A 14122-nucleotide genomic window follows, 5' to 3' on the forward strand; every position below is an offset into this window, starting at 1 on the left:
AGAACGTGTCCTCCCAACCAATCCCTTCTTCTAGTCCTCTTCTCCCCAATTTTATTCAGTACCTCCTCATTAGTTATGTGATCTACCCATCTAATCTTCAGCATTCTTCTGTAGCACCACATTTCAAAAGCTTCTATTCTCTTCTTGTCCAAACTATTTATCGTCCATGTTTCACTTCCATACATGGCTACACTCCATACAAGTACTTTCAGAAACGACGTCCTGACACTTAAACCTATACTCGACGTTAACAAATTCTTCTTCAGAAACGCTTTCCTTGCCATTGCCAGTCTACATTTTATATCCTCTCTACTTCGACCATCATCAGTTATTTTGCTCCCCAAATAGCAAAACTCCTTTACTACTTTAAGTGTCTCATTTCCTAATCTAATTCCATCAGCATAACCTGAGTTAATTCTACTTCATTCCATTATCCTCGTTTTGCTTTTGTTGATGTTCATCTGATAACCTCCTTTCAAGACACTGTCCATTCCGTTCAACTGCTCTTCCAAGTCCTTTCCTGTCTCTGACAGAATTACAATGTCATCGGCGAACCTTAAAGTTTTTATTTCTTCTCCATGGATTTTTAATACCTACTCCGCATTTTCCTTTTGTTTCCTTTACTGCTTGCTCAATATACAGATTGAATAACATCGGGGAGAGGCTACAACCCTGTCTCACTCCCTTCCCAACCACTGCTTCTCTTTCATGTCCCTCGACTCTTATAACTGCCTTCTGGTTTCTGTACAAATTGTAAATGGCCTTTCGCTCCCTGTATTTTACCCCTGCCACATTCAGAATTTAAAAGAGAGTATTCCAGTCAACATTGTCAAAAGCTTTCTCTGAGTCTACAAATGCTAGAAACGTAGGTTTGCCTTTTCTTAATCTAGTTTCTAAGATAAGCCGTAGGGTCAGTATTGCCTCACGTGTTCCAACATTTCTACGGAATCCAAACTGATCTTCCCCGAGGTCGGCTTCTACCAGTTTTTCCATTCGTCTGTAAAGAACTCGCGTTAGTATTTTACAGTCGTGGCTTATTAAACTGATAGTTCGGTAATTTTCACATCTTTCAACACCTGCTTTCTTTGGGATTGGTATTATTATATTCTTCTTGAAGTCTGAGGGTATTTCTCCTGTCTCATACATTTTGCTCACCAAATGGTAAGATTTGTCAGGACTGGCTCTCCCAAGGTTGTCAGTAGTTCTAATGGAATGTTTTCTACTTCCGGGGTCTTGTTTCGACTTAGGTCTTTCAGTGCTCTGTCAAACTCTTCATGCAGTATCATATCTCCCATTTCATCTTCATCTAAATCCTCTTCCATTTCCATAATATTGCCCTCAAGTACATCCCCCTTGTATAGACCCTCTATATACTCCTTCCAACTTTCTGCTTTTCCTTCTTTGCTTAGAACTGGATTTCCATCTGAGCTCTTGACATTCATACAAGTGGTTCTCTTTTCTCCAAAGTTCTCTTTAATTTTCCTGTAGGCAGTGTCTATCTTACCCCTAGTGAGATAAGCCTCTACATCCTTACATTTGTCCTCTAGCCATCCCCGCTTAGTCATTTTGCACTTCCTGTCGATCTCATTTTTGAGACGTTTGTATTCCTTTTTGCCTGCTTCATTTACTGCATTTTTATATTTTCTCCTTTCATCGGTTAAATTCAGTATCTCTTCTGTTACCCAAGGATTTCTACTAGCCCTCGTCTTTTTACCTAATTGATTCTCTGCTGCCTTCAGTACTTCATCCCTCAAAGCTATCAATTCTTCTTCTACTGTATTTCTTTCCCCCATTCTTGTCAATTGTTTCCTTATGCTCTCCCTGGAACTCTGTACTACCTCTGGTTTAGTCAGTTTATCCAGGTCCCATCTCCTTCAATTGCCTCCTTTTTGCAGTTTCGTCAGTTTTAATCTACAGTTCATAACCAATAGATTGTGGTCAGAGTCCACATCTGCCCCTGCCAATGTCTTATTATTTAAAACCTGGTTCCTAAATCTCTGCCTTACCATTATAGAATCTATCTGAAAACTGCGAGTATCTCCAGGTATCTTCCATGTATACAACCTTCTTTTATGATTCTTGAACCATGTGTCAGGTATAATTAAGTTATGCTCTGTGCAAAATTCTACTAGGCGGCTTCCTCTGTCATTTCTTACCCCCAGTCCATATTCACCTACTACGTTTCCTTCTCTCCCTTTTCCTACTACCGAATTCCAGTCACCCATGACTATTAAATTTTCGTCTCCCTTCACTATCTGAATAATTTCTTTTATCTCATCATACATTTCTTCAATTTCTTCGTCATCTGCAGAGATAGTTGGCATATAAACTTGTACTACTGTAGTAGGCGTGGGCTTCGTGTCTATCTTGGCCACAATAAGGCGTTCACTATGCTGTTTGCAGTAGCTACACGCACTCCTATTTTTTTATTTTTTTATTCATTATTAAACCTACTCCCGCATTACCCCTATTTGATTTTGTATTTGTAACCCTGTATTCACCTGACCAGAAGTCTTGTTCCGCGTGCCACCGAACTTCGCTAATTCCCACTATATCTAACTTTAACCTATCCATTTCCCTTTTTAAATTTTCTAACCTACCTGCCCGATTAAGGGATCTGACATTCCACGCTCCGATCCGTAGAACGCCGGTTTTCTTTCTCCTGATAACGACGTCCTCTTGAGTAGTCCCCCGCCCGGAAATCCGAATGGGGGACTATTTTACCTCCGGAATATTTTACCCAAGAGGACGCCATCATCATTTAACCATACAGTAAAGCTGCATGTCCTCGGGAAAAATTACGGCTGTAGTTTCCCCTTGCTTTCAGCCGTTCGCAGTACCAGCACAGCAAGACCGTTTTGGTTAGTGTTATAAGGCCAGATCAGTCAATCATCCAGACTGTTGCCCCTGCAACTACTGAAAAGGCTGCTGCCCCTCTTCAGGAACCACACGTTTGTCTGGCCTCTCAACAGATACCCCCTCCATTTTGGTTGCACCTACGGTACGGCTATCTGTATCGCTGAGGCACGCAAGCCTCCCCACCAACGGCAAGGTCTATGGTTTATGGGGGGGGGGGGGGGGAGGAGGAATTAACTATCTTTTTAATATCTTCTGTTATGGCAACTTCCTGCAGGAGGAAAAATGTTTCGGTCAATATCACCGTTTTGAAGGCCACAGTTCTGAAACCAAGGATGTCCGGACACACATTGCAATAAATATTTTTTGTCTATGTATAGGATATACATACCTGAAACTGTACCATCAATTTTTAAAACATCCCGTATAACACTCAGTTCTGAATACCAGAGAGAGATGCATAGTCCATATGAGAATTATTCCTTTTTTGTAGTATTCTAGTTGTGAATTGGTGAGATCATCCTAAATTCACTCTTGTTGTTAAGTACAAACACCATTAGGTAGTATAAGCATTGGCACGAAAGCGTGACAATCTCTAGGTCCTGATGAGGCTTCTGCAAGGTGTTCGGTTATTATCAGCTATACACAATATTCTTATTGTACGCATCTGCAGAATAAATACTTTTCCCTCTTAGCTGTAATGGCTCTGAGCACTATGGGACTTAACATCTATGGTCATCAGTCCCCTAGAACTTAGAACTACTTAAACCTAACTAACCTAAGGACATCACACACATCCATGCCCGAGGCAGGATTCGAACCTGCGACCGTAGCAGTCGCGCGGTTCCGGACTGCGCGCCTAGAACCGCTAGACCACCGCGGCCGGCTTCTTAGCTGTAATGTCGCAGAAGATTACGCGTCCGGATTTGGCTAACAATCTTGCCTGCGGATCAACACAATGGAAAGCAAGGAATATTGAACTTTATAATTCTTTTATCCGTATGCAGGTGCCAACTCAGTTTATTATCCACTAGTTTATCCATTAAAAATGTGTATTATTGCAGATAATACAATAATAGTTTAGATAGTTCCGCATGCTACGTAATATAGGTGGAAATCATGGTTTTTGGAGTGAATACGTTATCACAATGAGCTCAAAAATTATTTTATTCGCGAAAATTGATGTACGTCGGCAGCAGAGCAGAATTGTGAGGGACGTTTCAGTACACAATGTCTGCATGAAAATAACTCTCATTTCCTCAGTGTCTGTACGCCTCTTTGCCGGTCATATTTTAATCATTTTGGTCCCATAACGACCTGAATTCGTAAATTAAACTAATAGGCAGTTCCGACTCCAAATGAAAAGTCGCGCGACTACACATAAAAATCACAACGGAATGCGAGCTTTCGTATTCGTATATATGCGCACTTAATCCTATTGAAGAGTATTTACGCAGTGCGAACGCTTCCATTCCTATGTTCAGGTTGAGATGGATAACGCAGTGGCTTGTTGTAAGCACAACTTAAAAAGGAAACCTTCCTTACACTAGTATGAAACGCCAAATAGCATCTCGAAAAAAGTCTATTGAAGAAAGGACACCAAATCAAGTCACACTGACAGGAAATAGCCGATGTATGTTATTAGATACTGTCACAACTTTCATGTGTACAGAATCCAGAATCTTTTTCTCAACATCTCGAGCTGTAGATGTTCCCAAACCAAGAGTCGTAAGCTTCTCATGAACGCACAGTAGATACTGAAATGTCTTCATCTAGACACCGCTTCATCTTATCCATTACTTTCGAAACCACTGTGACTGTAGTAATACAGAAATCTGCGAATATAAATTCCGCATTGTCACAAATAATACCGAAAACATTGCGGAGCCTGCGCATCCATCTTTGGCTGTTCTGCTTTCTACAACATCTACGTGCTGCATTTTATCGAATCTGTCGTGTAAGCGTTTGGTAGTGCAACGGATTTCCATAATTAACAGCGAAGAGGTGAAAGTTATGAGAGCAGTTGGTGGTTACACATTACTAAAGAGAATTTGAGATATCAGGAAAAAAATTAAACGTCTTTAACATTGAAGTCAGGAACAAATAGAAAAAGCGGCGGTATGCACTATGAGTCTTTTTTATAAACAAAATTGGGGGGGGGGGGGGGGGGAGGAACTTTTACTTCGGCTGCAACAGGAGATATTAAGAAACCATGATACTACTGCAGCATATGATGTCCTCCTGCAATACAGTATCAACTCTTTTAGCCACAGATGAACTAAAAGTGTTAAAACTCCTATACGATTTTGCAGGACAAGGACAATAAAGGTATAGTTTTTATGTGATTATACATTGTTGAAGGAAGTGGGATACTAAAGTACTGAGGAACTATCAGACGCTGAGGATATTCATACTGCGGTAAGGAATACCACAGTAGGCAGTTCAGTTGAAGAGCAGTGGTCATCTCTAAAAAGGGCAGTCATAGATGTTGGATAGACAGACATAAATACAAGGAAGGTATTTCCGAAGAAACCTAGAGTAAAACAAGACATGCGTCAAATCCAGAATGAGATTTTCACTCTGCAGCGGAGTGTGCGCTGTTATGAAACTTTCCTGGCAGATTAAAACTGTCTTTAGCCGGCCGCGGTGGCCGTGCCGTTCTAGGCCCTTCAGTGCGGAACCCCGCGACTGCTACGGTCGCAGGTTCGAATCCTGCCTCGGGCATGGGTGTATGTGACGTCCTTAGGTTAGTTAGGTTCTAAGTTCTAGGGGACTGATGACCTCAGATGTTAAGTCCTATAGTGCTCAGAGCCAATTTGAAACTGTGTTTTTTTCGTATGTGTAATATCTTGAAAATTGAGAAGTATGCCTACAACTTCTGATAAAGAGAAAATTAAGTTTTACGTATTTTGTGTAATCAAAATTGTTAACTTTGGCTACGGTGTTGTTTTGTGCTCAAAACTTCATTAATTTTTAAGTCAGTAGATCCCTAAATGGACTAAATTGCATGTAGTAGAATCCAAGGCCAAAAATGTTGCGAATCCCTGCTCTATGCCAAAATAACAAAAATCAGCTGGTGGCCATATGTGCATCTCTGCTTGCTCGTCATCAATTGGTTTGTGAACATCACCGACCATTCACGTCCTGTATCGTTACCGGTGACGAGAAATGGTGTCTTCATGTTAACACAAGGAAAAGAAAGGAACGGTTGAGCCCAAACAAAGCAGCAACTCCCTGTACAAAGACCAGTTCATATCCACAAAAGATAATTCTATGAGTCTGGTGGAACAGCGACGGTGTGATATACTACGAATTTTTTCCCCGAGTTGCAAGCATCACTGGCGACATTTATTGTCAACAGCTGAGATGTTTTGCAGACGCAGTCCAAGAACAGCGACCAGGAAGACTGCGTGAAATGATGCTACTCCACGATAACGCCCGCCAACAGTCTGCTAGACTGACAAAAAACTCTGTACAGGTTTTGGGTTGGGAAGTAATTCCGCACCCGCCTTATTCACCTGATCTTGCACCTTCACGTTTTCACCTTTTCTGTCCTCTATTGAAAATCCGTCAAGGAATTTCATTTCCGGATGGAAATGCGTTCCGAACATTGCTGGATGAATTCTTCGCCTCAAAACATGTGGTTTCTACACTCGCGGAATCGAAAATTTACCCCAGCGTTGGCTGACTGTTGTAAGTAGCGAATAACAATGTACTATTGACGAATAAAGTTTCTATTATGTGTATCTGTTGTGTCTATTAAGCTTATGGCAAAACGCTACGAACTTATGCACCAACCCAATAAGTAACCTAAATGTAAGCTGGAGGGCTAAGAGTAAAGTGGGCATTACTATTGTCAACAGCAAATCTCATAAGTGAATGGAACAATTATGTTTCCAAACAAAACACACAGCGCATAGCGCCGACATTTACACTGTTGTGCGGATATTTTCAGTGCAATAAAATGATAAATGACGACAAAAAATGAAATTAAATGCAATACCTCTGTTGCATTCACTGGAGACCACAGGTTCCTTGAACCAAAATACTCATAAAATTTCCCTGAACAGCCCCCGAACAAACTTTGTTCATGATTTTGTGACCTGAGAACCATGTTAGTGATTTTATGTCTGACTTTTTACTTAAGCTGGTCTGAGGAAACTGCTCACAGTCCACAGGTAAACTGAATATTAGCTTCGACGTGTGTTACATTTAGTCTAATTTTATCTTTGTGGTCTCTGTGGGTGAGAAATTTAGGGACGTGCAGGGTACTTTTAGAATCCATCTAAAACTGGCTCTACAGCTTTGTAATTGGTTTTTGGTGAGATGGTTTGCGTCTTTGTTCGTGTGCCTAACAAATGAGACATGTCAACAACAGTGGTACTCTCTCCCATGGCGCAAACAAGCCCGTCATCACTGGCTCTATCATTCTTTACATACGTCCGATGTCCCCAGTACTCCATCGTCACATGGATCACAAACAGTTGGGTGATGCTCCCGTATTCATCGCACCAATTTTTTCCAATTTTTAAGTAGCAATCTGTTCTATAGGGCGGCCACGATTACCCAGTGTCCTACCGATATACGGGGTGATCCAGCAGAAATACTGTTTAAGCTGTTTAAGACATTGCAATTCTGTTTTCAGCCAGAAAGTCATCACCAAACGACGCATAGTCTCATTTCTTAACTATATTAATTAAGGGATATCGGAATTAACTTCGCTGTTTCAGATGGAACTGTACTAGTTTCCGCTGCTAGTATCGTACTTCTAAAAAGAGACGATTTCAAGACAATTGCCGGCCGGAGTGGCCGAGAGGTTCTAGGCGCTACAGTCTGGAACCGCGCGACCGCTACGGTCGCAGGTACGAATCCTGCGTCGGGCATGAATGTGTGTGATGTCCTTAGGTTAGTTAGGTTTAAGTAGTTCTAAGTTCTAGGTGACTGATGACCTCAGAAGTTAAGTCCCATAGCGCTTAGAGCCATTTGAACCATTTTTTTCAAGACATTTCAAAATAGGTTTACTAGTTTTGGAGTAATTACAACATTTAGAACTTAGAACTTACCTGTTTTGAACATGGAGCCGACTGCTGTGTTATAAAATATAGCACGTCGGATTACGATGAGAGTATTGCTTTGCCAATACACCGATATAAAAGAATAGAAGAAATATAGCTTTCATTCTGCCTGTGTAGCTCACACGTGTCACCTGTTGGTTAGTTTTAAAAAAGTCTTCCACAAACCAAGATAAAAAATAAATGATATTTATTTACTGAGTATGTAGCAGGAATTTGAAGAGAACAGTTTAGCTACGCGCACAAAGGTATCTGGACAGATGGTGTCCAACACTACTGAAAATTCATGGAAAAGTGCTAAAAATTGTTATTGGAAGGGCACTGGAATACTACGCAGAGCTTATGGAGCAAGCCTGCAACGAGCGGAACGCACGAACAGCATCATGGTGGCAGTTTTTCATACCGAGCGAGGTGGCGCAGTGCTTAGCACACTGGGCTCGCATTCGGGAGGACAACGCCTTCGACCATCCTGATTTAGGTTTTCCACGGTTTCTCTAAATCGCTTTAAGCAAATACCAGAATGGTTCCTTTGAAAGGGCACGACAGATTTCCTTCCCCATCTTTCACTAACCCGTGCATGTGCTCCGTCTCCAATGACTTCGTTATCGACGGAACGTGAAACACAAATCTCCTCAACCTACTCCAGTCGTTCATAATCCACATGTTAGGTTTAAACAAAATGCTAATGCCTCTGGAATACGTCAACCCAGTGTTGTTTGTATTTTGCGCGTTAACAGCTTTCATCCGTGTTGTTGCGGTCTTCAGCCCGAAGGCAGGTTTGATGCAGCTCTTCATGCTACTCTATCCTGTACCAGCCTCTTCATCTCCGAATATCCACTGAAACCTACGCACTTCTCAATCTGCTTACTGTATTCATCTCTTAGCCTCCCTATAAAATTTTACCCCCCTCCCCCCCCAAATTGTCCTCCAATACTAAACTGGTGATACCTTGATGTCTCAGAATGCGTCCTATCAACCAACCCTTTCTTTTAGTCAAGTTGTGCCACGAATTTCTTGTCTCCCCCAATTCTATTCAGTACCCCCGCATTAGTTAGCTGATCTACCCATCTAATCTTCAACATTGTTCTTTAGCTCCCCATTTCGAAAGCTTGTATTCTCTTTTTCTCTAAACTGTTTATCGTCCATGTTTCGCTTCCATACATGGCTACACTCCAGACAACTACATTCAGAAAAGGCTTCCTAACACTTAAATCTATATTCGATGATAACAAATTTCTCTTCTTCGGAAATGCTTTTCTTGCTATTGCCAATCTATATTTTATATCCTCCCTACTTCGGGCATCATGTTATTTTGCTGTCCAAATAACAAAACTTATCTATTGCATTAAGTGTCTCGTTTCCTCATATAATTCCCTTAGCATCACCTGATTTAATTTGATCACACCCATTACCCTTGTTCTGCTTTTGTTGATGTTGGTATTAAACCCTCCTTTCAAGACACTGTCCTCTACTGCCGTCTGGTTTCTGTAGAAGCTGTAAATAGCCTTCTGCTCCCAGTATTTTACGTCCTGCAACATTCAGAATTTCAAAGAGATTATACCAGTCAACATTGTCAAAGTCTTCCTCTACGTAGGTTTTCGTTTCGTTAACCTATCTGCTGAGTCGTAGGGTCAATATTGCCTCGCGCGTTCCTACATTTCTCCAGAACTGAAACTGATCTTCCCCGAGGTCAACTTTTACCAGTCATTCCAACATTCTGTAAAGAATCTGTATTAGTATTTTGCAACTATGACTTGTTAAACTGATACTTCGGTAATTTTCACACATTTTAGCAACTGCTTTCCTTGGAATCCGTATCATCAGTCAGTTTTCCAGCAGATGAACCAGCGAGACTGCAGAAAACCCATTGAATGTTGTCACTCGGGTCTGATGCGACAGTAGGTTGTTTCTTCAAAGCTTTCTTTTTACCGATGAAGTTCCTTTAAAAATCGTGGAAAGCTGAATGTAATAAATAATAAGCAACATGGAGTCGCTGGTAATTGGCTCTGGCTGAGGCAGGTTGAACATCAGTCAGTGGAATTTGATCGTTTGGAGAGGGGCTATTAGAGACTTCGTGACTGGTACTTACTTCAGTGAAGAAACGCGGACAGGAAAAACAAACGCTCAGTTTCTTACCGAAATGCTACCGGCTATGCTACAGAAAGAACCACTTGAAATGCATATATCTATGTGATATCAGCACTGTCGGTGCCCGTCTCACTACGCGCTTGTGGCTAGGAAAGCGCTCGCCTGATTTGACGCCATTGGACTTTTCTCACAAGGGTAAAATCAAAGATGAAGTTTGTGCACAACTTCCGAGGACCTAAGAGGATTTAAAACATCGAGCTGTTGCAGGATGTGCAATAATATTGATGGAATCCCTTCCGTCTGTATAGACGTTCTTGCACCAATGGCTGCAAACGGATATTCCAATAGGCAGTGGGCATTTCGAACAGTCGGTGAAATAAAAAGAATTTGAAGAAAGTGGTTTATAACCACATTCTATCATGATTTCCTGTTTGTTGCTATTACTGGTGTAATTTTGACATTAAACTCAGGACGCGAAGTCATTATTTAACAATCTCATATAGCAGTTCCTTGTTGTAACAAATCCATTCAATTTTTCGCGCTCATATTTCTTTCGAGGTTCCGGCAAAAATTAGAGCAGAACTGTTACCAAAGTTAACAGCTGGTGAATCATACTTAGATGTTACGTTCTTTATCTTCCAGTTTGTGTGTCATTTCAAGCACCTGCAGCAAAGTGTGATTAATATACATTTTAAACTAACTTTTCTCTACTAATCTACTGCTCTAAGTAGACTCTGATATCTGTGTCAAGCTCGAGCACCCCATCAGCCTCACGTGACAGCTAACCTACAACAAAGCGAACTTCCGCATAAAACAGCGATCCGTTTCATGCTCAAAACAGATAAATCCTGGATTCAAAGTACTGTTATTTCTCTGAGACTACTGATCAGATTTTTAAGAGTGAAATCGTCTCTTTTACAAGTATAGTACTACCAGCTGAAATGACTAATTGCCATTTTAAAACGCTTAATTGATACTGATATCTCTGTAACTGATAGTCAGGAGTTCTTCACGATTGATTTGGGAGAAAACAGAATTACGGTGTCTTAAACCGCTCCGGAAATATCTGATGACAGCTTAGCTAAGTCACTCTGCATAGAAGCCTGCCATCAGTTTTACTAGCTGTGTCTTCTACTTCATACTTACAAACGACGAAGACACGATTGCGTGGCAGGCATTTCCTGAATGGCAGTGAGATGGAACAGCCAAAATGCAGACTTCTACAAACGAGGCCTCTGCCAAGTCGTCCCTCGTTGGCACGAATATTTCACATTGAAAGGTGGCTATGTAGAGTACTAGAGGTTCACGGTCGCAGCTACACTACTGGCCATTAAAATTGCTGCACCAAGAAGAAATGCAGATGATAAACGGGTATTCATTGGACAAATATATTATACTAGAACTGACACGTCATTACATTTTCACGCAATTTGGGTGCATAGATCCTGAGAAATCAGTACCCAGAACAACCACCTCTGGCCATAATAACGGCCTTGATACGCCTGGGCATTGAGTCAAACAGAGCTTGGATGGCGTGTACAGGTACAGCTGCCCACGCAGCTTCAACACCATACCACAGTTCATCAAGAGTAGTGACTGGCGTATTGTGACGAGCCAGTTGATCGGCCACCATTGACCACCGTTTTCAGTTGGTGAGAGATCTGGAGAATGTGCTGACCAGGGCAGCAGTCGAACATTTTCTGTATCCAGAAAGGCCCGTACAAGACCTGCAACATGCGGTCGTGCATTATCCTGCTGAAATGTAGGGCTTCGCAGGGATCGAATGATGGGTAGAGGCACGGGTCGTAACACATCTGAAACGTAACGTCCACTGTTCAAAGTGCCGTCAATGCGAACAAGAGGTGGGCAAGATGTGTAACCAGTGGCACCCTATACCATCACGCCGGGTGATACGGCAGTATGGCGATGACGAATACACGCTTCCAATGTGCGTTCACCGCGATGTCGCCAAACACGGATGCGACCATCATGATGCTGTAAACAGAACCTGGATTCATCCGAACAAATGACGTTTTGCCATTCGTGCACCCAGGTTCGTCGTTGAGTATATCATCGCAAGCGCTCCTGTCTGTGATGCAGCGTCAAGGGTAACCGCAGCCATGGTCTCCCAGCAGATACTCCATGCTGCAGCAAACGTCGTCGAACTGTCGGTGCAGATGGTTGTTGTGTTGCAAACGTCCCCATCTGTTGACTCAGGGATTGAGACGTGGCTGCACGATCCGTTACAGCCATGTAGATAAGATGCCTGTCATCTCGACTACTAGTGATACGAGGCCGTAGGGATCCAGCACGGCGTTCCGTATTACCCTCCTGAACCCACCGATTCCATATTCTGCTAACAGTCATTGGATCTCGACCAACGCAAGCAGCAATGTCGCGTACGATAAACTGCAATCGCATTTCTCGTCCTTATACGAGGCACCACAACAACGTTTCACCAGACAACGCCGGTCAACTGCTGTTTGTGTATGAGAAATCGGTTGGTTCAAATGGCTCTGAGCACTATGGGACTCAACATCTTAGGTCATAAGTCCCCACCACCGCGGCCGGCGAAATCGGTTGGAAACTTTCCTCATGTCAGCACGTTGTAGATGTCGCCACCGGCGCCAACCTCGTCTGAATGCTCTGAAAAGCTAATCATTTGCATATCACAGCATCTTCTTCTTGTCGGTTAAATTTCTCGTCTGTAGGACGTCATCTTCGTGGTGTAGCAATTTTAATGGCCAGTAGTGTACCTTCAAACGACGAAGACCCGATTGCGTGGCAGGCATTTCCAGAATGACAGTGAAGTGGAACAGCCAAAATGTAGACTTCTACAACCGGGGTCTCTGCCACATCGTCCCTCGTTGGTACAAATATTTCACATTGAAGGGTGACTATGTAGAGTAGTAGAGTTTCACGGTCGCAGCTAGATGTTTTCCAGGTCTAACCAGAACTCCCTGGTACACATGTGGCAGCTACGGTGCAGCCGTGTTGGAGAAGACTGGCCGCTGCTGTGTCCCCCACGACAAGAGGTCGCTTCCCCACCCCCACCGTGGCGGGCGCGAAGCATTTCTGCCTGGAAGCGACTCGACAGTTGGAGTGTCGGCGGCTAAACGAGCCGTGGTATTAATAGCGCCACACGTGCGCCGCCCATTACCGCCGCGACGACATACATCACCGCCCACACGACACGCCTCCGGCGCCCCGGCGCGCGGTACACTCGCTGCACGACGCCGCCACCTGCTTCCTCAACTCGGCGTCTCACTTTCTGCTACGTTATCCGTACAGATGACTGTTTAGTGTTTCATTGACAGATGTGAGGAAGGTACCTACTCGTCTTCTGACGTATTGTTTACCCTTGCTTCTCACCGCACTTTAGTAATTCTCACCGTATCTGACTTTAACGTAACTATTTCCATTTTTCAATTTGAAAGACGCCAACCGAGCTGGACATGCCTTCTTGCAGTCACAATAATTTGCATCGGCTGGACCTCGCAAGAGGCAGGTCGCTTCCAATGAACCAAGATGTGTTAACGGGAACTGTCGCACAACGAAATAGAGAGATGAAAAGGGTGGCGCTGACAAATGTCCTGAGTCAAGACTGAGATTTTCACTCTGCAGCTGTGTGTGCGCTGATATGAAACTTCCTGGCAGTTTTAAACTGTTTGCCGGACCGTGACTAGAACTCGGGACATTTGCCTTTCGCGGGCGTCGTTGTATTTGGTCGTTGCGGACGTCACATCACATCCGTTGAAGTTCTTTGTTGATCCTTTCACTCAGTTTTTTATTACAGAGGCCAACCAGCTCTATGACCGAACACGCTGAGTTAACGTGGCGGCTATTATATATTAATACCTTCAGCTGCTGTCATCTGAGCTACCCAAGCACGACTCACGCCCCGTCCTCACAGCTTTACTTTTGCCAGTATCTTGTTTCCTACCTTCCGAACTTCACAGAAGCTCTCCTGCAAACCTTGAAGAACTGTGCAGAGCTGTGAGGACGCGGCATGAGTCGTGCTTGGGTAGCTCAGATGGTAGAGCCCTTGCCCGCGAAGGGCAAAGGTCCCGAGTTCGAGTCTCGGTCCGGCACACAGTTTTAATCTG

Source organism: Schistocerca cancellata, chromosome 4 (genome assembly GCF_023864275.1).
Source record: "Schistocerca cancellata isolate TAMUIC-IGC-003103 chromosome 4, iqSchCanc2.1, whole genome shotgun sequence".
In the NCBI taxonomy this organism is placed as follows: domain Eukaryota; kingdom Metazoa; phylum Arthropoda; class Insecta; order Orthoptera; family Acrididae; genus Schistocerca; species Schistocerca cancellata.